Here is a 25,282-nt window from a genome sequence, read left to right on the forward strand (position 1 = left end):
GCTCAAAGGAACTGGCCTGACGGACATATTTCGAGATATTTCTTCTTCTTGTTGTTCTTCCTCTGCACAGCTAAGCTGGAAGTGGCATTTGCAGCTCGCAATAGTGCAGAGTTATCTCAAAGAAAGGGGCCACGGTGTTTCTGTATCTCTATTATGTTGGTGCGGCTTCGGAACTTTTAAATATCTTGATATATCTCGAGAACTACGCATCTGATCAAAAAATATCATACAACATAAAAAGTAGGAAACTTAATTCTCTGCAAATAAGGTCTCTTAACATTTTGCCATAGCTCGCTTCGTTTCCGAGATATTTGCAGATTTATCTCAAGGGAAGGGGCCTGACGGACATATTTCGAGATATTTCTTCTTCTTGTTGTTCTTCTTCTGCACAGCTAAGCTGGAAGTGGCATTTGCGGCTCGCACTAGTGCAGAGTTATCTCAAAGAAAGGGGCCACGGTGTTTCTGTATCCCTATTATGTTGGTGCGGCTTCGGAACTTTTAAATACCTCGATATATCTCGAAAACTACGCTTCTGATCAAAAAATATCATAGAACGTAAATTGTAGGAAACATAATTCTCTACAAAAAACGTCTCTTAACATTTTGCCATAGCTCGCTTCGTTTCCGAGATATTTGCAGATTCAGCTCAAAGGAACTGGCCTGACGGACATATTTCGAGATATTTCTTCTTCTTGTTGTTCTTCCTCTGCACAGCTAAGCTGGAAGTGGCATTTGCAGCTCGCAATAGTGCAGAGTTATCTCAAAGAAAGGGGCCACGGTGTTTCTGTATCTCTATTATGTTGGTGCGGCTTCGGAGCTTTTAAATATCTTGATATATCTCGAGAACTACGCATCTGATCAAAAAATATCATAGAACATAAAAAGTAGGAAACTTAATTCTCTACAAAAAAGGTCTCTTAACATTTCGCCATAGCTCGCTTGGTTTCCGAGATATTTGCAGATTTATCTCAAGGGAAGGGGCCTGACGGACATATTTCGAGATATTTCTTCTTCTTGTTGTCCTTCTTCTGCACAGCTAAGCTGGAAGTGGCATTTACAGCTCGCAATCGTGCAGAGTTATCTCAAAGAAAGGGGCCACGGTGTTTCTGTATCTCTACTATGTTGGTGCGGCTTCGGAACTTTTAAATATCTTGATATATCTCGAGAACTACGCATCTGATCAAAAAATATCATAGAACATAAAAAGTAGGAAACTTAATTCTCTACAAAAAAGGTCTCTTAACATTTTGCCATAGCTCGCTTCGTTTCCGAGATATTTGCAGATATATCTCAAGGGAAGGGGCCTGACGGACATATTTCGAGATATTTCTTCTTCTTGTTGTTCTTCTTCTGCACAGCTAAGCTGGAAGTGGCATTTACAGCTCGCAATAGTGCAGAGTTATCTCAAAGAAAGGGGCCACGGTGTTTCTGTATCTCTATTATGTTGGTGCGGCTTCGGAACTTTTAAATATCTTAATATATCTCGAGAACTACGCATCTGATCAAAAAATATCATAGAAGATAAAAAGTAGGAAACTTAATTCTCTACAAAAAAGGTCTCTTAACATTTTGCCATAGCTCGCTTCGTTTCCGAGATATTTGCAGATTTATCTCAAGGGAAGGGGCCTGACGGACATATTTCGAGATATTTCTTCTTCTTGTTGTTCTTCTTCTGCACAGCTAAGCTGGAAGCGGCATTTGCGGCTCGCACTAGTGCAGAGTTATCTCAAAGAAAGGGGCCACCGTGTTTCTGTATCTCTATTATGTTGGTGCGGTTTCGGAACTTTTAAATATCTTGATATATCTCGAGAACTACGCATCTGATCAAAAAATATCATAGAACATAAAAAGTAGGAAACTTAATTCTCTGCAAATAAGGTCTCTTAACATTTTGCCATAGCTCGCTTCGTTTCCGAGATATTTGCAGATTTATCTCAAGGGAAGGGGCCTGACGGACATATTTCGAGATATTTCTTCTTCTTGTTGTTCTTCTTCTGCGCAGCTAAGCTGGAAGTGGCATTTGCAGCTCGCAATAGTGCAGAGATATCTCAAAGAAAGGGGCCACGCTGTTTCTGTATCTCTATTATGTTGGTGCGGCTTCGGAACTTTTAAATATCTTGATATATCTCGAGAGCTACGCGTCTGATCAAAAAATATCATAGAACATAAAAAGTAGGAAACATAATTCTCTACAAAAAAGGTCTCTTAACATTTTGCCATAGCTCGCTTCGTTTCCGACATATTTGCAGATTTATCTCAAGGGAAGGGGCCTGACGGACATATTTCCAGATATTTCTTCTTCTTGTTGTTCTTCTTCTGCACAGCTAAGCTGGAAGTGGCATTTGCGGCTCGCACTAGTGCAGAGTTATCTCAACGAAAGGGGCCACGGTGTTTCTGTATCTCTATTATGTTGGTGCGGCTTCGGAACTTTTAAACATCTCGATATATCTCGAAAACTACGCTTCTGATCAAAAAATATCATAGAACATAAATTGTAGGAAACTTAATTCTCTACAAAAAAGGTCTCTTAACATTTTGCCATAGCTCTCTTCGTTTCCGAGATATTTGCAGATTTATCTCAAGGGAAGGGGCCTGACGGACATATTTCGAGATATTTCTTCTTCTTGTTGTTCTTCTGCACAGCTAAGCTGGAAGTGGCATTTGGAGCTCGCAATAGTGCATAGTTATCTGAAAGAAAGGGGCCACGGTGTTTCTGTATCTCTATTATGTTGGTGCGGCTCCGGAACTTTTAGATATCTTGATATATCTCGAGAACTACGCATCTGATCAAAAAATATCATAGAACATAAAAAGTAGGAAACTTAATTCTCTACAAAAAAGGTCTCTTAACATTTTGCCATAGCTCGCTTCGTTTCCGAGATATTTGCAGATTTATCTCAAGGGAAGGGGCCTGACGGACATATTTCGAGATATTTCTTCTTCTTGTTGTTCTTCTTCTGCACAGCTAAGCTGGAAGTGGCATTTACAGCGCGCAATAGTGCAGAGTTATCTCAAAGAAAGGGGCCACGGTGTTTCTGTATCTCTATTATGTTGGTGCGGCTTCGGAACTTTTAAATATCTTGATATATCTCGAGAACTACGCATCTGATCAAAAAATATCATAGAACATAAAAAGTAGGAAGATTAATTCTCTACAAAAGAGGTCTCTTAACATTTTGCCATAGCTCGCTTCGTTTCCGAGATATTTGCAGATTTATCTCAAGGGAAGGGGCCTAACGGACATATTTCGAGATATTTCTTCTTCTTGTTGTTCTTCTTCTGCACACCTAAGCTGGAAGTGGCATTTACAGCTCGCAATAGTGCAGAGTTATCTCAAAGAAAGGGGCCACGGTGTTTCTGTATCTCTATTATGTTGGTGCGGCTTCGGAACTTTTAAATATCTTGATATATCTCGAGAACTACGCATCTGATCAAAAAATATCATAGAACATAAAAAGTAGGAAACTTAATTCTCTACAAAAAAGGTCTCTTAACATTTTGCCATAGCTCGCTTCGTTTCCGAGATATTTGCAGATATATCTCAAGGGAAGGGGCCTGACGGACATATTTCGAGATATTTCTTCTTCTTGTTGTTCTTCTTCTGCACAGCTAAGCTGGAAGTGGCATTTACAGCTCGCAATACTGCAGAGTTATCTCAAAGAAAGGGGCCACGGTGTTTCTGTATCCCTATTATGTTGGTGCGGCTTCGGAACTTTTAAATATCTCGATACATCTCGAAAACTACGCTTCTGATCAAAAAATATCATAGAACATAAATTGTAGGAAACATAATTCTCTACAAAAAAGGTCTCTTAACATTTTGCCATAGCTCGCTTCGTTTCCGAGATATTTGCAGATATATCTCAAGGGAAGGGGCCTGACGGACATATTTCGAGATATTTCTTCTTCTTGTTGTTCTTCTTCTGCACAGCTAAGCTGGAAGTGGCATTTACAGCTCGCAATACTGCAGAGTTATCTCAAAGAAAGGGGCCACGGTGTTTCTGTATCCCTATTATGTTGGTGCGGCTTCGGAACTTTTAGATATCTCGATACATCTCGAAAACTACGCTTCTGATCAAAAAATATCATAGAACATAAATTGTAGGAAACATAATTCTCTACAAAAAACGTCTCTTAACATTTTGCCATAGCTCGCTTCGTTTCCGAGATATTTGCAGATTCAGCTCAAAGGAACTGGCCTGACGGACATATTTCGAGATATTTCTTCTTCTTATTGTTCTTCCTCTGCACAGCTAAGCTGGAAGTGGCATTTGCAGCTCGCAATAGTGCAGAGTTATCTCAAAGAAAGGGGCCACGGTGTTTCTGTATCTCTATTATGTTGGTGCGGCTTTGGAACTTTTAAATATCTCGATATATCTCGAAAACTACGCTTCTGATCAAAAAATATCATAGAACATAAAAAGTAGGAAACTTAATTCTCTACAAAAAAGGTCTCTTAACATTTTGCCATAGCTCTCTTCGTTTCCGAGATATTTGCAGATATATCTCAAGGGAAGGGGCCTGACGGACATATTTCGAGATATTTCTTCTTCTTGATGTTCTTCTTCTGCACAGCTAAGCTGGAAGTGGCATTTGCAGCTCGCAATAGTGCAGAGTTTTCTCAAAGAAAGGGGCCACGGTGTTTCTGTATCTCTATTATGTTGGTGCGGCTTCGGAACTTTTAAATATCTTGATATATCTCGAGAACTACGCATCTGATCAAAAAATATCATAGAACATAAAACGTAGGAAACTTAATTCTCTACAAAAAAGGTCTCTCGACATTTTGCCATAGCTCGCTTCGTTTCCGAGATATTTGCAGATTTATCTCAAGGGAAGGGGCCTGACGGACATATTTCGAGATATTTCTTCTTCTTGTTGTTCTTCTTCTGCACAGCTAAGCTGGAAGTGGCATTTGCGGCTCGCAATAGTGCAGAGTTATCTCAAAGAAAGGGGCCACGGTGTTTCTGTATCTCTATTATGTTGGTGCGGCTTCGGAACTTTTAAATATCTCGATATATCTCGAAAACTACGCTTCTGATCAAAAAATATCATAGAACATAAATTGTAGGAAACATAATTCTCTACAAAAAAGGTCTCTTAACATTTTGCCATAGCTCGCTTCGTTTCCGAGATATTTGCAGATATATCTCAAGGGAAGGGGCTTGACGGACATATTTCGAGATATGTCTTCTTCTTGTTGTTCTTCTTCTGCACAGCTAAGCTGGAAGTGGCATTTACAGCTCGCAATAGTGCAGAGTTATCTCAAAGAAAGGGGCCACGGTGTTTCTGTATCTCTATTATGTTGGTGCGGCTTCGGAACTTTTAAATATCTTGATATATCTCGAGAACTACGCATCAGATCAAAAAATATCATAGAACAAAAAAAGTAGGAAACTTAATTCTCTACAAAAAAGGTCTCTTAACATTTTGCCATAGCTCTCTTCGTTTCCGAGATATTTGCAGATTTATCTCAAGGGAAGGGGCCTGACGGACATATTTCGAGATATTTCTTCTTCTTGATGTTCTTCTTCTGCACAGCTAAGCTGGAAGTGGCATTTGCAGCTCGCAATAGTGCAGAGTTATCTCAAAGAAAGGGGCCACGGTGTTTCTGTATCTCTATTATGTTGGTGCGGCTTCGGAACTTTTAAATATCTTGATATATCTCGAGAACTACGCATCTGATCAAAAAATATCATAGAACATAAAACGTAGGAAACTTAATTCTCTACAAAAAAGGTCTCTCAACATTTTGCCATAGCTCGCTTCGTTTCCGAGATATTTGCAGATTTATCTCAAGGGAAGGGGCCTGACGGACATATTTCGAGATATTTCTTCTTCTTGTTGTTCTTCTTCTGCACAGCTAAGCTGGAAGTGGCATTTGCGGCTCGCAATAGTGCAGAGTTATCTCAAAGAAAGGGGCCACGGTGTTTCTGTATCTCTATTATGTTGGTGCGGCTTCGGAACTTTTAAATATCTTGATATATCTCGAGAACTACGCATCAGATCAAAAAATATCATAGAACATAAAAAGTAGGAAACTTAATTCTCTACAAAAAAGGTCTCTTAACATTTTGCCATAGCTCTCTTCGTTTCCGAGATATTTGCAGATTTATCTCAAGGGAAGGGGCCTGACGGACATATTTCGAGATATTTCTTCTTCTCGTTGTTCTTCTTCTGCACAGCTAAGCTGGAAGTGGCATTTACAGCTCGCAATACTGCAGAGTTATCTCAAAGAAAAGGGCCACGGTGTTTCTGTATCCCTATTATGTTGGTGCGGCTTCGGAACTTTTAAATATCTCGATATATCTCGAAAACTACGCTTCTGATCAAAAAATATCATAGAACATAAATTGTAGGAAACATAATTCTCTACAAAAAACGTCTCTTAACATTTTGCCATAGCTCGCTTGGTTTCCGAGATATCTGCAGATTCAGCTCAAAGGAACTGGCCTGACGGACATATTTCGAGATATTTCTTCTTCTTGTTGTTCTTCCTCTGCACAGCTAAGCTGGAAGTGGCATTTGCAGCTCGCAATAGTGCAGAGTTATCTCGAAGAAAGGGGCCACGGTGTTTCTGTATCTCTATTATGTTGGTGCGGCTTTGGAACTTTTAAATATCTCGATATATCTCGAAAACTACGCTTCTGATCAAAAAATATCATAGAACATAAATTGTAGGAAACATAATTCTCTACAAAAAAGGTCTCTTAACATTTTGCCATACCTCGCTTCGTTTCCGAGATATTTGCAGATATATCTCAAGGGAAGGGGCCTGACGGACATATTTCGAGATATGTCTTCTTCTTGTTGTTCTTCTTCTGCACAGCTAAGCTGGAAGTGGCATTTACAGCTCGCAATAGTGCAGAGTTATCTCAAAGAGAGGGGCCACGGTGTTTCTGTATCTCTATTATGTTGGTGCGGCTTCGGAACTTTTAAATATCTTGATATATCTCGAGAACTACGCATCTGATCAAAAAATATCATAGAACATAAAAAGTAGGAAACTTAATTCTCTACAAAAAAGGTCTCCTAACATTTTGCCATAGCTCGCTTCGTTTCCGAGATATTTGCAGATTTATCTCAAGGGAAGGGGCCTGACGGACATATTTCGAGATATTTCTTCTTCTTGTTGTTCTTCTTCTGCACAGCTAAACTGGAAGTGGCATTTCCAGCTCGCAATAGTGCAGAGTTATCTCAAAGAGAGGGGCCACGGTGTTTCTGTATCTCTATTATGTTGGTGCGGCTTCGGAACTTTTAAATATCTCGATATATCTCGAAAACTACGCTTCTCACCAAAAAATATCATAGAACATAAATTGTACGAAACATAATTCTCTACAAAAAAGGTCTCTAAACATTTTGCCATAGCTCGCTTCGTTTCCGAGATATTTGCAGATATATCTCAAGGGAAGGGGCCTGACGGACATATTTCGAGATATGTCTTCTTCTTGTTGTTCTTCTTCTGCACAGCTAAGCTGGAAGTGGCATTTACAGCTCGCAATAGTGCAGAGTTATCTCAAAGAGAGGGGCCACGGTGTTTCTGTATCTCTATTATGTTGGTGCGGCTTCGGAACTTTTAAATATCTTGATATATCTCGAGAACTACGCATCTGATCAAAAAATATCATAGAACATAAAAAGTAGGAAACTTAATTCTCTACAAAAAAGGTCTCCTAACATTTTGCCATAGCTCGCTTCGTTTCCGAGATATTTGCAGATATATCTCAAGGGAAGGGGCCTGACGGACATATTTCGAGATATTTCTTCTTCTTGTTGTTCTTCTTCTGCACAGCTAAGCTGGAAGTGGCATTTACAGCTCGCAATAGTGCAGAGTTATCTCAAAGAAAGGGGCCACGGTGTTTCTGTATCTCTATTATGTTGGTGCGGCTTTGGAACTTTTAAATATCTCGATATATCTCGAAAACTACGCTTCTCACCAAAAAATATCATAGAACATAAATTGTACGAAACATAATTCTCTACAAAAAAGGTCTCTTAACATTTTGCCATAGCTCGCTTCGTTTCCGAGATATTTGCAGATATATCTCAAGGGAAGGGGCCTGACGGACATATTTCGAGATATTTCTTCTTCTTGTTGTTCTTCTTCTGCACAGCTAAGCTGGAAGTGACATTTACAGCTCGCAATAGTGCAGAGTTATCTCAAAGAAAGGGGCCACGGTGTTTCTGTATCTCTATTATGTTGGTGCGGCTTCGGAACTTTTAAATATCTTGATATATCTCGAGAACTACGCATCTGATCAAAAAATATCATAGAACGTAAAAAGTAGGAAACTTAATTCTCTACAAAAAAGGTCTCTTAACATTTTGCCATAGCTCGCTTCGTTTCCGAGATATTTGCAGATATATCTCAAGGGAAGGGGCCTGACGGACATATTTCGAGATATTTCTTCTTCTTGTTGTTCTTCTTCTGCACAGCTAAGCTGGAAGTGGCATTTGCGGCTCGCACTAGTGCAGAGTTATCTCAAAGAAAGGGGCCACGGTGTTTCTGTATCCCTATTATGTTGGTGCGGCTTCGGAACTTTTAAATATCTTGATATATCTCGAGAACTACGCATCTGATCAAAAAATATCATAGAACATAAAAAGTAGGAAACTTAATTCTCTACAAAAAAGGTCTCTTAACAATTGGCCATAGCTCGCTTCGTTTCCGAGATATTTGCAGATTTATCTCAAGGGAAGGGGCCTGACGGACATATTTCGAGATATTTCTTCTTCTTGTTGTTCTTCTTCTGCACAGCTAAGCTGGAAGTGGCATTTGCGGCTCGCACTAGTGCAGAGTTATCTCAAAGAAAGGGGCCACGGTGTTTCTGTATCCCTATTATGTTGGTGCGGCTTCGGAACTTTTAGATATCTCGATACATCTCGAAAACTACGCTTCTGATCAAAAAATATCATAGAACATAAATTGTAGGAAACATAATTCTCTACAAAAAACGTCTCTTAACATTTTGCCATAGCTCGCTTCGTTTCCGAGATATTTGCAGATTCAGCTCAAAGGAACTGGCCTGACGGACATATTTCGAGATATTTCTTCTTCTTATTGTTCTTCCTCTGCACAGCTAAGCTGGAAGTGGCATTTGCAGCTCGCAATAGTGCAGAGTTATCTCAAAGAAAGGGGCCACGGTGTTTCTGTATCTCTATTATGTTGGTGCGGCTTTGGAACTTTTAAATATCTCGATATATCTCGAAAACTACGCTTCTGATCAAAAAATATCATAGAACATAAAAAGTAGGAAACTTAATTCTCTACAAAAAAGGTCTCTTAACATTTTGCCATAGCTCTCTTCGTTTCCGAGATATTTGCAGATATATCTCAAGGGAAGGGGCCTGACGGACATATTTCGAGATATTTCTTCTTCTTGATGTTCTTCTTCTGCACAGCTAAGCTGGAAGTGGCATTTGCAGCTCGCAATAGTGCAGAGTTTTCTCAAAGAAAGGGGCCACGGTGTTTCTGTATCTCTATTATGTTGGTGCGGCTTCGGAACTTTTAAATATCTTGATATATCTCGAGAACTACGCATCTGATCAAAAAATATCATAGAACATAAAACGTAGGAAACTTAATTCTCTACAAAAAAGGTCTCTCGACATTTTGCCATAGCTCGCTTCGTTTCCGAGATATTTGCAGATTTATCTCAAGGGAAGGGGCCTGACGGACATATTTCGAGATATTTCTTCTTCTTGTTGTTCTTCTTCTGCACAGCTAAGCTGGAAGTGGCATTTGCGGCTCGCAATAGTGCAGAGTTATCTCAAAGAAAGGGGCCACGGTGTTTCTGTATCTCTATTATGTTGGTGCGGCTTCGGAACTTTTAAATATCTCGATATATCTCGAAAACTACGCTTCTGATCAAAAAATATCATAGAACATAAATTGTAGGAAACATAATTCTCTACAAAAAAGGTCTCTTAACATTTTGCCATAGCTCTCTTCGTTTCCGAGATATTTGCAGATATATCTCAAGGGAAGGGGCCTGACGGACATATTTCGAGATATTTCTTCTTCTTGATGTTCTTCTTCTGCACAGCTAAGCTGGAAGTGGCATTTGCAGCTCGCAATAGTGCAGAGTTTTCTCAAAGAAAGGGGCCACGGTGTTTCTGTATCTCTATTATGTTGGTGCGGCTTCGGAACTTTTAAATATCTTGATATATCTCGAGAACTACGCATCTGATCAAAAAATATCATAGAACATAAAACGTAGGAAACTTAATTCTCTACAAAAAAGGTCTCTCGACATTTTGCCATAGCTCGCTTCGTTTCCGAGATATTTGCAGATTTATCTCAAGGGAAGGGGCCTGACGGACATATTTCGAGATATTTCTTCTTCTTGTTGTTCTTCTTCTGCACAGCTAAGCTGGAAGTGGCATTTGCGGCTCGCAATAGTGCAGAGTTATCTCAAAGAAAGGGGCCACGGTGTTTCTGTATCTCTATTATGTTGGTGCGGCTTCGGAACTTTTAAATATCTCGATATATCTCGAAAACTACGCTTCTGATCAAAAAATATCATAGAACATAAATTGTAGGAAACATAATTCTCTACAAAAAAGGTCTCTTAACATTTTGCCATAGCTCGCTTCGTTTCCGAGATATTTGCAGATATATCTCAAGGGAAGGGGCTTGACGGACATATTTCGAGATATGTCTTCTTCTTGTTGTTCTTCTTCTGCACAGCTAAGCTGGAAGTGGCATTTACAGCTCGCAATAGTGCAGAGTTATCTCAAAGAAAGGGGCCACGGTGTTTCTGTATCTCTATTATGTTGGTGCGGCTTCGGAACTTTTAAATATCTTGATATATCTCGAGAACTACGCATCAGATCAAAAAATATCATAGAACATAAAAAGTAGGAAACTTAATTCTCTACAAAAAAGGTCTCTTAACATTTTGCCATAGCTCTCTTCGTTTCCGAGATATTTGCAGATTTATCTCAAGGGAAGGGGCCTGACGGACATATTTCGAGATATTTCTTCTTCTTGATGTTCTTCTTCTGCACAGCTAAGCTGGAAGTGGCATTTGCAGCTCGCAATAGTGCAGAGTTATCTCAAAGAAAGGGGCCACGGTGTTTCTGTATCTCTATTATGTTGGTGCGGCTTCGGAACTTTTAAATATCTTGATATATCTCGAGAACTACGCATCTGATCAAAAAATATCATAGAACATAAAACGTAGGAAACTTAATTCTCTACAAAAAAGGTCTCTCAACATTTTGCCATAGCTCGCTTCGTTTCCGAGATATTTGCAGATTTATCTCAAGGGAAGGGGCCTGACGGACATATTTCGAGATATTTCTTCTTCTTGTTGTTCTTCTTCTGCACAGCTAAGCTGGAAGTGGCATTTGCGGCTCGCAATAGTGCAGAGTTATCTCAAAGAAAGGGGCCACGGTGTTTCTGTATCTCTATTATGTTGGTGCGGCTTCGGAACTTTTAAATATCTTGATATATCTCGAGAACTACGCATCAGATCAAAAAATATCATAGAACATAAAAAGTAGGAAACTTAATTCTCTACAAAAAAGGTCTCTTAACATTTTGCCATAGCTCTCTTCGTTTCCGAGATATTTGCAGATTTATCTCAAGGGAAGGGGCCTGACGGACATATTTCGAGATATTTCTTCTTCTCGTTGTTCTTCTTCTGCACAGCTAAGCTGGAAGTGGCATTTACAGCTCGCAATACTGCAGAGTTATCTCAAAGAAAAGGGCCACGGTGTTTCTGTATCCCTATTATGTTGGTGCGGCTTCGGAACTTTTAAATATCTCGATATATCTCGAAAACTACGCTTCTGATCAAAAAATATCATAGAACATAAATTGTAGGAAACATAATTCTCTACAAAAAACGTCTCTTAACATTTTGCCATAGCTCGCTTGGTTTCCGAGATATCTGCAGATTCAGCTCAAAGGAACTGGCCTGACGGACATATTTCGAGATATTTCTTCTTCTTGTTGTTCTTCCTCTGCACAGCTAAGCTGGAAGTGGCATTTGCAGCTCGCAATAGTGCAGAGTTATCTCGAAGAAAGGGGCCACGGTGTTTCTGTATCTCTATTATGTTGGTGCGGCTTTGGAACTTTTAAATATCTCGATATATCTCGAAAACTACGCTTCTGATCAAAAAATATCATAGAACATAAATTGTAGGAAACATAATTCTCTACAAAAAAGGTCTCTTAACATTTTGCCATACCTCGCTTCGTTTCCGAGATATTTGCAGATATATCTCAAGGGAAGGGGCCTGACGGACATATTTCGAGATATGTCTTCTTCTTGTTGTTCTTCTTCTGCACAGCTAAGCTGGAAGTGGCATTTACAGCTCGCAATAGTGCAGAGTTATCTCAAAGAGAGGGGCCACGGTGTTTCTGTATCTCTATTATGTTGGTGCGGCTTCGGAACTTTTAAATATCTTGATATATCTCGAGAACTACGCATCTGATCAAAAAATATCATAGAACATAAAAAGTAGGAAACTTAATTCTCTACAAAAAAGGTCTCCTAACATTTTGCCATAGCTCGCTTCGTTTCCGAGATATTTGCAGATTTATCTCAAGGGAAGGGGCCTGACGGACATATTTCGAGATATTTCTTCTTCTTGTTGTTCTTCTTCTGCACAGCTAAACTGGAAGTGGCATTTCCAGCTCGCAATAGTGCAGAGTTATCTCAAAGAGAGGGGCCACGGTGTTTCTGTATCTCTATTATGTTGGTGCGGCTTCGGAACTTTTAAATATCTCGATATATCTCGAAAACTACGCTTCTCACCAAAAAATATCATAGAACATAAATTGTACGAAACATAATTCTCTACAAAAAAGGTCTCTTAACATTTTGCCATAGCTCGCTTCGTTTCCGAGATATTTGCAGATATATCTCAAGGGAAGGGGCCTGACGGACATATTTCGAGATATTTCTTCTTCTTGTTGTTCTTCTTCTGCACAGCTAAGCTGGAAGTGGCATTTACAGCTCGCAATAGTGCAGAGTTATCTCAAAGAAAGGGGCCACGGTGTTTCTGTATCTCTATTATGTTGGTGCGGCTTCGGAACTTTTAAATATCTTGATATATCTCGAGAACTACGCATCTGATCAAAAAATATCATAGAACATAAAAAGTAGGAAACTTAATTCTCTACAAAAAAGGTCTCTTAACATTTTGCCATAGCTCGCTTCGTTTCCGAGATATTTGCAGATATATCTCAAGGGAAGGGGCCTGACGGACATATTTCGAGATATTTCTTCTTCTTGTTGTTCTTCTTCTGCACAGCTAAGCTGGAAGTGGCATTTGCGGCTCGCACTAGTGCAGAGTTATCTCAAAGAAAGGGGCCACGGTGTTTCTGTATCCCTATTATGTTGGTGCGGCTTCGGAACTTTTAAATATCTTGATATATCTCGAGAACTACGCATCTGATCAAAAAATATCATGGAACATAAAAAGTAGGAAACTTAATTCTCTACAAAAAAGGTCTCTTAACAATTGGCCATAGCTCGCTTCGTTTCCGAGATATTTGCAGATTTATCTCAAGGAAAGGGGCCTGACGGACATATTTCGAGATATTTCTTCTTCTTGTTGTTCTTCTTCTGCACAGCTAAGCTGGAAGTGGCATTTGCGGCTCGCACTAGTGCAGAGTTATCTCAAAGAAAGGGGCCACGGTGTTTCTGTATCCCTATTATGTTGGTGCGGCTTCGGAACTTTTAAATATCTCGATATATCTCGAAAACTACGCTTCTGATCAAAAAATATCATAGAACATAAATTGTAGGAAACATAATTCTCTACAAAAAAGGTCTCTTAACATTTTGCCATAGCTCGCTTCGTTTCCGAGATATTTGCAGATATATCTCAAGGGAAGGGGCCTGACGGACATATTTCGAGATATGTCTTCTTCTTGTTGTTCTTCTTCTGCACAGCTAAGCTGGAAGTGGCATTTACAGCTCGCAATAGTGCAGAGTTATCTCAAAGAGAGGGGCCACGGTGTTTCTGTATCTCTATTATGTTGGTGCGGCTTCGGAACTTTTAAATATCTTGATATATCTCGAGAACTACGCATCTGATCAAAAAATATCATAGAACATAAAAAGTAGGAAACTTAATTCTCTACAAAAAAGGTCTCCTAACATTTTGCCATAGCTCGCTTCGTTTCCGAGATATTTGCAGATATATCTCAAGGGAAGGGGCCTGACGGACATATTTCGAGATATTTCTTCTTCTTGTTGTTCTTCTTCTGCACAGCTAAGCTGGAAGTGGCATTTACAGCTCGCAATAGTGCAGAGTTATCTCAAAGAAAGGGGCCACGGTGTTTCTGTATCTCTATTATGTTGGTGCGGCTTTGGAACTTTTAAATATCTCGATATATCTCGAAAACTACGCTTCTCACCAAAAAATATCATAGAACATAAATTGTACGAAACATAATTCTCTACAAAAAAGGTCTCTTAACATTTTGCCATAGCTCGCTTCGTTTCCGAGATATTTGCAGATATATCTCAAGGGAAGGGGCCTGACGGACATATTTCGAGATATTTCTTCTTCTTGTTGTTCTTCTTCTGCACAGCTAAGCTGGAAGTGACATTTACAGCTCGCAATAGTGCAGAGTTATCTCAAAGAAAGGGGCCACGGTGTTTCTGTATCTCTATTATGTTGGTGCGGCTTCGGAACTTTTAAATATCTTGATATATCTCGAGAACTACGCATCTGATCAAAAAATATCATAGAACGTAAAAAGTAGGAAACTTAATTCTCTACAAAAAAGGTCTCTTAACATTTTGCCATAGCTCGCTTCGTTTCCGAGATATTTGCAGATATATCTCAAGGGAAGGGGCCTGACGGACATATTTCGAGATATTTCTTCTTCTTGTTGTTCTTCTTCTGCACAGCTAAGCTGGAAGTGGCATTTGCGGCTCGCACTAGTGCAGAGTTATCTCAAAGAAAGGGGCCACGGTGTTTCTGTATCCCTATTATGTTGGTGCGGCTTCGGAACTTTTAAATATCTTGATATATCTCGAGAACTACGCATCTGATCAAAAAATATCATAGAACATAAAAAGTAGGAAACTTAATTCTCTACAAAAAAGGTCTCTTAACAATTGGCCATAGCTCGCTTCGTTTCCGAGATATTTGCAGATTTATCTCAAGGGAAGGGGCCTGACGGACATATTTCGAGATATTTCTTCTTCTTGTTGTTCTTCTTCTGCACAGCTAAGCTGGAAGTGGCATTTGCGGCTCGCACTAGTGCAGAGTTATCTCAAAGAAAGGGGCCACGGTGTTTCTGTATCCCTATTATGTTGGTGCGGCTTCGGAACTTTTAAATATCTCGATATATCTCGAAAACTACGCTTCTGATCAAAAAATATCATAGAACATAAATTGTAGGAAACATAATTCTCTGCAAAAAAGGTCTCTTAACATTTTGCCATAGCTCGCTTCGTTTCCGAGATATTTGCAGATATATCTCAAGAGAAGGGGCCTGACGGACATATTTCGAGATATGTCTTCTTCTTGTTGTTCTTCTTCTGCACAGCTAAGCTGGAAGTGGCATTTGCAGCTCGCAATAGTGCAGAGTTATCTCAAAGAAAGGGGCCACGGTGTTTCTGTATCTCTATTATGTTGGTGCGGCTTCGGAACTTTTAAATATCTTGATATATCTCGAGAACTACGCATCTGATCAAAAAATATCATAGAACATAAAACGTAGGAAACTTAATTCTCTACAAAAAAGGTCTCTCAACATTTTGCCATAGCTCGCTTCGTTTCCGAGATATTTGCAGATTTATCTCAAGGGAAGGGGACTGACGGACATATTTCGAGATATTTCTTCTTCTTGTTGTTCTTCTTCTGCACAGCTAAGCTGGAAGTGGCATTTGCGGCTCGCACTAGTGCAGAGTTATCTCAAAGAAAGGGGCCACGGTGTTTCTGTATCCCTATTATGTTGGTGCGGCTTCGGAACTTTTAAATATCTTGATATATCTCGAGAACTACGCATCTGATCAAAAAATATCATAGAACATAAAAAGTAGGAAACTTAATTCTCTACAAAAAAGGTCTCTTAACAATTGGCCATAGCTCGCTTCGTTTCCGAGATATTTGCAGATTTATTTCAAGGGAAGGGGCCTGGCGGACATATTTCGAGATATTTCTTCTTCTTGTTGTTCTTCTTCTGCACACCTAAGCTGGAAGTGGCATTTGCGGCTCGCACTAGTGCAGAGTTATCTCAAAGAAAGGGGCCACGGTGTTTCTGTATCCCTATTATGTTGGTGCGGCTTCGGAACTTTTAAATATCTCGATATATCTCGAAAACTACGCTTCTGATCAAAAAATATCATAGAACATAAATTGTAGGAAACATAATTCTCTACAAAAAACGTCTCTTAACATTTTGCCATAGCTCGCTTCGTTTCCGAGATATTTGCAGATTTATCTCAAGGGAAGGGGCCTGACGGACATATTTCGAGATATTTCTTCTTCTTGTTGTTCTTCTTCTGCACAGCTAAGCTGGAAGTGGCATTTACAGCTCGCAATAGTGCAGAGTTATCTCAAAGAAAGGGGCCACGGTGTTTCGGTATCTCTATTATGTTGGTGCAGCTTCGGAACTTTTAAATATCTTGATATATCTCGAGAACTACGCATCAGATCAAAAAATATGATAGAACATAAAAAGTAGGAAACTTAATTCTCTACAAAAAAGGTCTCTTAACATTTTGCCATAGCTCTCTTCGTTTCCGAGATATTTGCAGATTTATCTCAAGGGAAGGGGCCTGACGGACATATTTCGAGATATTTCTTCTTCTTGTTGTTCTTCTTCTGCACAGCTAAGCTGGAAGTGGCATTTACAGCTCGCAATACTGCAGAGTTATCTCAAAGAAAGGGGCCGCGGTGTTTCTGTATCCCTATTATGTTGGTGCGGCTTCGGAACTTTTAAATATCTCGATATATCTCGAAAACTACGCTTCTGATCAAAAAATATCATAGAACATAAATTGTAGGAAACATAATTCTCTACAAAAAACGTCTCTTAACATTTTGCCATAGCTCGCTTCGTTTCCGAGATATTTGCAGATTCAGCTCAAAGGAACTGGCCTGACGGACATATTTCGAGATATTTCTTCTTCTTGTTGTTCTTCCTCTGCACAGCTAAGCTGGAAGTGGCATTTGCAGCTCGCAATAGTGCAGAGTTATCTCAAAGAAAGGGGCCACGGTGTTTCTGTATCTCTATTATGTTGGTGCGGCTTTGGAACTTTTAAATATCTCGATATATCTCGAAAACTACGCTTCTGATCAAAAAATATCATAGAACATAAATTGTAGGAAACATAATTCTCTACAAAAAAGGTCTCTTAACATTTTGCCATAGCTCGCTTCGTTTCCGAGATATTTGCAGATATATCTCAAGGGAAGGGGCCTGACGGACATATTTCGAGATATGTCTTCTTCTTGTTGTTCTTCTTCTGCACAGCTAAGCTGGAAGTGGCATTTACAGCTCGCAATAGTGCAGAGTTATCTCAAAGAGAGGGGCCACGGTGTTTCTGTATCTCTATTATGTTGGTGCGGCTTCGGAACTTTTAAATATCTCGATATATCTCGAAAACTACGCTTCTGATCAAAAAATATCATAGAACATAAATTGTAGGAAACATAATTCTCTACAAAAAACGTCTCTTAACATTTTGCCATAGCTCGCTTCGTTTCCGAGATATTTGCAGATTTATCTCAAGGGAAGGGGCCTGACGGACATATTTCGAGATATTTCTTCTTCTTGTTGTTCTTCTTCTGCACAGCTAAGCTGGAAGTGGCATTTGCGGCTCGCACTAGTGCAGAGTTATCTCAAAGAGAGGGGCCACGGTGTTTCTGTATCTCTATTATGTTGGTGCGGCTTCGGAACTTTTAAATATCTTGATATATCTCGAGAACTACGCATCTGATCAAAAAATATCATAGAACATAAAAAGTAGGAAACTTAATTCTCTACAAAAAAGGTCTCTTAACAATTGGCCATAGCTCGCTTCGTTTCCGAGATATTTGCAGATTTATTTCAAGGGAAGGGGCCTGGCGGACATATTTCGAGATATTTCTTCTTCTTGTTGTTCTTCTTCTGCACACCTAAGCTGGAAGTGGCATTTGCGGCTCGCACTAGTGCAGAGTTATCTCAAAGAAAGGGGCCACGGTGTTTCTGTATCCCTATTATGTTGGTGCGGCTTCGGAACTTTTAAATATCTCGATATATCTCGAAAACTACGCTTCTGATCAAAAAATATCATAGATCATAAATTGTAGGAAACATAATTCTCTACAAAAAACGTCTCTTAACATTTTGCCATAGCTCGCTTCGTTTCCGAGATATTTGCAGATTTATCTCAAGGGAAGGGGCCTGACGGACATATTTCGAGATATTTCTTCTTCTTGTTGTTCTTCTTCTGCACAGCTAAGCTGGAAGTGGCATTTACAGCTCGCAATAGTGCAGAGTTATCTCAAAGAAAGGGGCCACGGTGTTTCGGTATCTCTATTATGTTGGTGCGGCTTCGGAACTTTTAAATATCTTGATATATCTCGAGAACTACGCATCAGATCAAAAAATATGATAGAACATAAAAAGTAGGAAACTTAATTCTCTACAAAAAAGGTCTCTTAACATTTTGCCATAGCTCTCTTCGTTTCCGAGATATTTGCAGATTTATCTCAAGGGAAGGGGCCTGACGGACATATTTCGAGATATTTCTTCTTCTTGTTGTTCTTCTTCTGCACAGCTAAGCTGGAAGTGGCATTTACAGCTCGCAATACTGCAGAGTTATCTCAAAGAAAGGGGCCGCGGTGTTTCTGTATCCCTATTATGTTGGTGCGGCTTCGGAACTTTTAAATATCTCGATATATCTCGAAAACTACGCTTCTGATCAAAAAATATCATAGAACATAAATTGTAGGAAACATAATTCTCTACAAAAAACGTCTCTTAACATTTTGCCATAGCTCGCTTCGTTTCCGAGATATTTGCAGATTCAGCTCAAAGGAACTGGCCTGACGGACATATTTCGAGATATTTCTTCTTCTTGTTGTTCTTCCTCTGCACAGCTAAGCTGGAAGTGGCATTTGCAGCTCGCAATAGTGCAGAGTTATCTCAAAGAAAGGGGCCACGGTGTTTCTGTATCTCTATTATGTTGGTGCGGCTTTGGAACTTTTAAATATCTCGATATATCTCGAAAACTACGCTTCTGATCAAAAAATATCATAGAACATAAATTGTAGGAAACATAATTCTCTACAAAAAAGGTCTCTTAACATTTTGCCATAGCTCGCTTCGTTTCCGAGATATTTGCAGATATATCTCAAGGGAAGGGGCCTGACGGACATATTTCGAGATATGTCTTCTTCTTGTTGTTCTTCTTCTGCACAGCTAAGCTGGAAGTGGCATTTACAGCTCGCAATAGTGCAGAGTTATCTCAAAGAGAGGGGCCACGGTGTTTCTGTATCTCTATTATGTTGGTGCGGCTTCGGAACTTTTAAATATCTCGATATATCTCGAAAACTACGCTTCTGATCAAAAAATATCATAGAACATAAATTGTAGGAAACATAATTCTCTACAAAAAACGTCTCTTAACATTTTGCCATAGCTCGCTTCGTTTCCGAGATATTTGCAGATTTATCTCAAGGGAAGGGGCCTGACGGACATATTTCGAGATATTTCTTCTTCTTGTTGTTCTTCTTCTGCACAGCTAAGCTGGAAGTGGCATTTGCGGCTCGCACTAGTGCAGAGTTATCTCAAAGAGAGGGGCCACGGTGTTTCTGTATCTCTATTATGTTGGTGCGGCTTCGGAACTTTTAAATATCTTGATATATCTCGAGAACTACGCATCTGATCAAAAAATATCATAGAACATAAAAAGTAGGAAACTTAATTCTCTACAAAAAAGGTCTCTCAACATTTTGCCATAGCTCGCTTCGTTTCCGAGATATTTGCAGATTTATCTCAAGGGAAGGGGCCTGACGGACATATTTCGAGATATTTCTTCTTCTTGTTGTTCTTCTTCTGCACAGCTAAGCTGGAAGTGGCATTTGCGGCTCGCACTAGTGCAGAGTTATCTCAAAGAAAGGGGCCACGGTGTTTCTGTATCCCTATTATGTTGGTGCGGCTTCGGAACTTTTAAATATCTCGATATATCTCGAAAACTACGCTTCTGATCAAAAAATATCATACAACATAAATTGTAGGAAACATAATTCTCTACAAAAAAGGTCTCTTAACATTTTGCCATAGCTCGCTTCGTTTCCGAGATATTTGCAGATATATCTCAAGGGAAGGGGCCTGACGGACATATTTCGAGATATTTCTTCTTCTTGTTGTTCTTCTTCTGCACAGCTAAGCTGGAAGTGGCATTTACAGCTCGCAATAGTGCAGAGTTATCTCAAAGAAAGGGGCCACGGTGTTTCGGTATCTCTATTATGTTGGTGCGGCTTCGGAACTTTTAAATATCTTGATATATCTCGAGAACTACGCATCAGATCAAAAAATATGATAGAACATAAAAAGTAGGAAACTTAATTCTCTACAAAAAAGGTCTCTTAACATTTTGCCATAGCTCTCTTCGTTTCCGAGATATTTGCAGATTTATCTCAAGGGAAGGGGCCTGACGGACATATTTCGAGATATTTCTTCTTCTTGTTGTTCTTCTTCTGCACAGCTAAGCTGGAAGTGGCATTTACAGCTCGCAATACTGCAGAGTTATCTCAAAGAAAGGGGCCGCGGTGTTTCTGTATCCCTATTATGTTGGTGCGGCTTCGGAACTTTTAAATATCTCGATATATCTCGAAAACTACGCTTCTGATCAAAAAATATCATAGAACATAAATTGTAGGAAACATAATTCTCTACAAAAAACGTCTCTTAACATTTTGCCATAGCTCGCTTCGTTTCCGAGATATTTGCAGATTCAGCTCAAAGGAACTGGCCTGACGGACATATTTCGAGATATTTCTTCTTCTTGTTGTTCTTCCTCTGCACAGCTAAGCTGGAAGTGGCATTTGCAGCTCGCAATAGTGCAGAGTTATCTCAAAGAAAGGGGCCACGGTGTTTCTGTATCTCTATTATGTTGGTGCGGCTTTGGAACTTTTAAATATCTCGATATATCTCGAAAACTACGCTTCTGATCAAAAAATATCATAGAACATAAATTGTAGGAAACATAATTCTCTACACAAAAGGTCTCTTAACATTTTGCCATAGCTCGCTTCGTTTCCGAGATATTTGCAGATATATCTCAAGGGAAGGGGCCTGACGGACATATTTCGAGATATGTCTTCTTCTTGTTGTTCTTCTTCTGCACAGCTAAGCTGGAAGTGGCATTTACAGCTCGCAATAGTGCAGAGTTATCTCAAAGAGAGGGGCCACGGTGTTTCTGTATCTCTATTATGTTGGTGCGGCTTCGGAACTTTTAAATATCTCGATATATCTCGAAAACTACGCTTCTGATCAAAAAATATCATAGAACATAAATTGTAGGAAACATAATTCTCTACAAAAAACGTCTCTTAACATTTTGCCATAGCTCGCTTCGTTTCCGAGATATTTGCAGATTTATCTCAAGGGAAGGGGCCTGACGGACATATTTCGAGATATTTCTTCTTCTTGTTGTTCTTCTTCTGCACAGCTAAACTGGAAGTGGTATTTCCAGCTCGCAATAGTGCAGAGTTATCTCAAAGAGAGGGGCCACGGTGTTTCTGTATCTCTATTATGTTGGTGCGGCTTCGGAACTTTTAAATATCTTGATATATCTCGAGAACTACGCATCTGATCAAAAAATATCATAGAACATAAAAAGTAGGAAACTTAATTCTCTACAAAAAAGGTCTCTCAACATTTTGCCATAGCTCGCTTCGTTTCCGAGATATTTGCAGATTTATCTCAAGGGAAGGGGCCTGACGGACATATTTCGAGATATTTCTTCTTCTTGTTGTTCTTCTTCTGCACAGCTAAGCTGGAAGTGGCATTTGCGGCTCGCACTAGTGCAGAGTTATCTCAAAGAAAGGGGCCACGGTGTTTCTGTATCCCTATTATGTTGGTGCGGCTTCGGAACTTTTAAATATCTCGATATATCTCGAAAACTACGCTTCTGATCAAAAAATATCATAGAACATAAATTGTAGGAAACATAATTCTCTACAAAAAACGTCTCTTAACATTTTGCCATAGCTCGCTTCGTTTCCGAGATATTTGCAGATTTATCTCAAGGGAAGGAGCCTGACGGACATATTTCGAGATATTCCTTCTTCTTGTTGTTCTTCTTCTGCACAGCTAAGGTGGAAGTGGCATTTGCGGCTCGCACTAGTGCAGAGTTATCTCAAAGAAAGGGGCCACGGTGTTTCTGTATCCCTATTATGTTGGTGCGGCTTCGGAACTTTTAAATATCTCGATATATCTCGAAAACTACGCTTCTGATCAAAAAATATCATAGAACATAAATTGTAGGAAACATAATTCTCTACAAAAAACGTCTCTTAACATTTTGCCATAGCTCGCTTCGTTTCCGAGATATTTGCAGATTTATCTCAAGGGAAGGGGCCTGACGGACATATTTCGAGATATTTCTTCTTCTTGTTGTTCTTCTTCTGCACAGCTAAGCTGGAAGTGGCATTTGCGGCTCGCACTAGTGCAGAGTTATCTCAAAGAAAGGGGCCACGGTGTTTCTGTATCTCTATTATGTTGGTGCGGCTTCGGAACTTTTAAATATCTTGATATATCTCGAGAACTACGCATCTGATCAAAAAATATCATAGAACATAAAAAGTAGGAAACTTCATTCTCTACCAAAAAGGTCTCTTAACATTTTGCCATAGCTCGCTTCGTTTCCGAGATATATGCAGATTTATCTCAAGGGAAGGGGCCTGACGGACATATTTCGGGACATTTCTTCTTCTTGTTGTTCTTCTTCTGCACAGCTAAACAGGAAGTGGCATTTCCAGCTCGCAATAGTGCAGAGTTATCTGAAAGAAAGGGGCCACGGTGATTCTGTATCTCTATTATGTTGGTGCGGCTTCGGAACTTTTAAATATCTTGATATATCTCGAGAACTACGCATCTGATCAAATAATATCATAGAACATAAAAAGTAGGAAACTTAATTCTCTACAAATAAGGTCTCTTAACATTTTGCCATAGCTCGCTTCGTTTCCGAGATATTTGCAGATTTATCTCAAGGGAACGGGCCTGACGGACATATTTCGAGATATTTCTTCTTCTTGTTGGTCTTCTTCTGCACAGCTAAGCTGGAAGTGGCATTTGCAGCTCGCAATGGTGCAGAGTTATCTCAATGAAAGGGGCCACGGTGTTTCTGTATCTCTATTATGTTGGTGCGGCTTCGGATCTTTTAAATATCTCGATATATCTCGAAAACTACGCTTCTGATCAAAAAATATCATAGAACCTAAATTGTGGGAAACTTCATTCTCTACAAAAAAGGTCTCTTAACATTTTGCCATAGCTCGCTTTGTTTCCGAGATATTTGCAGATTTATCTCGAGGGAAGGGGCCTGACGGACATATTTCGAGATATTTCTTCTTCTTGTTGTTCTTCTTCTGCACAGCTAAGCTGGAAGCGGCATTTGCGGCTCGCACTAGTGCAGAGTTATCTCAAAGAAAGGGGCCACGGTGTTTCTGTATCTCTATTATGTTGGTGCAGCTTCGGATCTTTTAAATATCTCGATATATCTCGAAAACTACGCTTCTGATCAAAAAATATCATAGAACATAAATTGTAGGAAACATAATTCTCTACAAGAAAGGTCTCTTAACATTTTGCCATAGCTCGTTTCGTTTCTGAGATATTTGCAGATATATCTCAAGGGAAGGGGCCTGACGGACATATTTCGAGATATTTCCTCTTCTTGTTGTTCTTCTTCTGCACAGCTAAACTGGAAGTGGCATTTCCAGCTCGCAATAGCGCAGAGTTATCTCAAATAAAGGGGCCACGGTGTTTCTGTATCTCTATTGTGTTGGTGCGGCTTCGGAACTTTTAAATATCTTGATATATCTCGAGAACTACGCATCTGATCAAGAAATATCATAGAACATAAATTGTAGGAAAGATAATTCTCTACAAGAAAGGTCTCTTAACATTTTGCCATAGCTCGTTTCGTTTCCGAGATATTTGCAGATTTATCTCAAGGGAAGGGGCCTGACGGACATATTTCGAGATATTTCCTCTTCTTGTTGTTCTTCTTCTGCACAGCTAAACTGGAAGTGGCATTTCCAGCTCGCAATAGCGCAGAGTTATCTCAAAGAAAGGGGCCACGGTGTTTCTGTATCTCTATTATGTTGGTGCGGCTTCGGAACTTTTAAATATCTTGATATATCTCGAGAACTACGCATCTGATCAAAAAATATCATAGAACATAAAAAGTAGGAAACTTAATTCTCTACAAATAAGGTCTCTTAACATTTTGCCATAGCTCGCTTCGTTTCCGAGATATTTGCAGATTTATCTCAAGGGAAGGGGCCTGACGGACATTTTTCGAGATACTTCTTCTTCTTGTTGTTCTTCTTCTGCACAGCTAAGCTGGAAGTGGCATTTGCAGCTCGCAATAGTGCAGAGTTATCTCGAAGAAAGGGGCCACGGTGTTTCTGTATCTCTATTATGTTGGTGCGGCTTCGGAACTTTTAGATATCTTGATATATCTCGAGAACTACGCATCTGATCAAAAAATATCATAGAACATAAAAAGTAGGAAACTTAATTCTCTACAAAAAAGGTCTCTTAACATTTTGCCATAGCTCGCTTCGTTTCCGAGATATTTGCAGATTTATCTCAAGGGAAGGGGCCTGACGGACATATTTCGAGATATTTCTTCTTCTTGTTGTTCTTCTTCTGCACAGCTAAGCTGGAAGTGGCATTTGCAGCTCGCAATAGTGCAGAGTTATCTCAAAGAAAGGGGCCACGGTGTTTCTGTATCTCTATTATGTTGGTGCGGCTTCGGAACTTTTAAATATCTTGATATATCTCGAGAACTACGCATCTGATCAAATAATATCATAGAACATAAAAAGTAGGAAACATAATTCTCTACAAGAAAGGTCTCTTAACATTTTGCCATAGCTCGTTTCGTTTCCGAGATATTTGCAGATTTATCTCAAGGGAAGGGGCCTGACGGACATATTTCGACATATTTCCTCTTCTTGTTGTTCTTCTTCTGCACAGCTAAACTGGAAGTGGCATTTCCAGCTCGCAATAGCGCAGAGTTATCTCAAAGAAAGGGGCCACGGTGTTTCTGTATCTCTATTATGTTGGTGCGGCTTC

Source organism: Osmia lignaria, unplaced genomic scaffold, assembly GCF_051020975.1.
Source record: "Osmia lignaria lignaria isolate PbOS001 unplaced genomic scaffold, iyOsmLign1 scaffold0016, whole genome shotgun sequence".
NCBI lineage: Eukaryota > Metazoa > Arthropoda > Insecta > Hymenoptera > Megachilidae > Osmia > Osmia lignaria.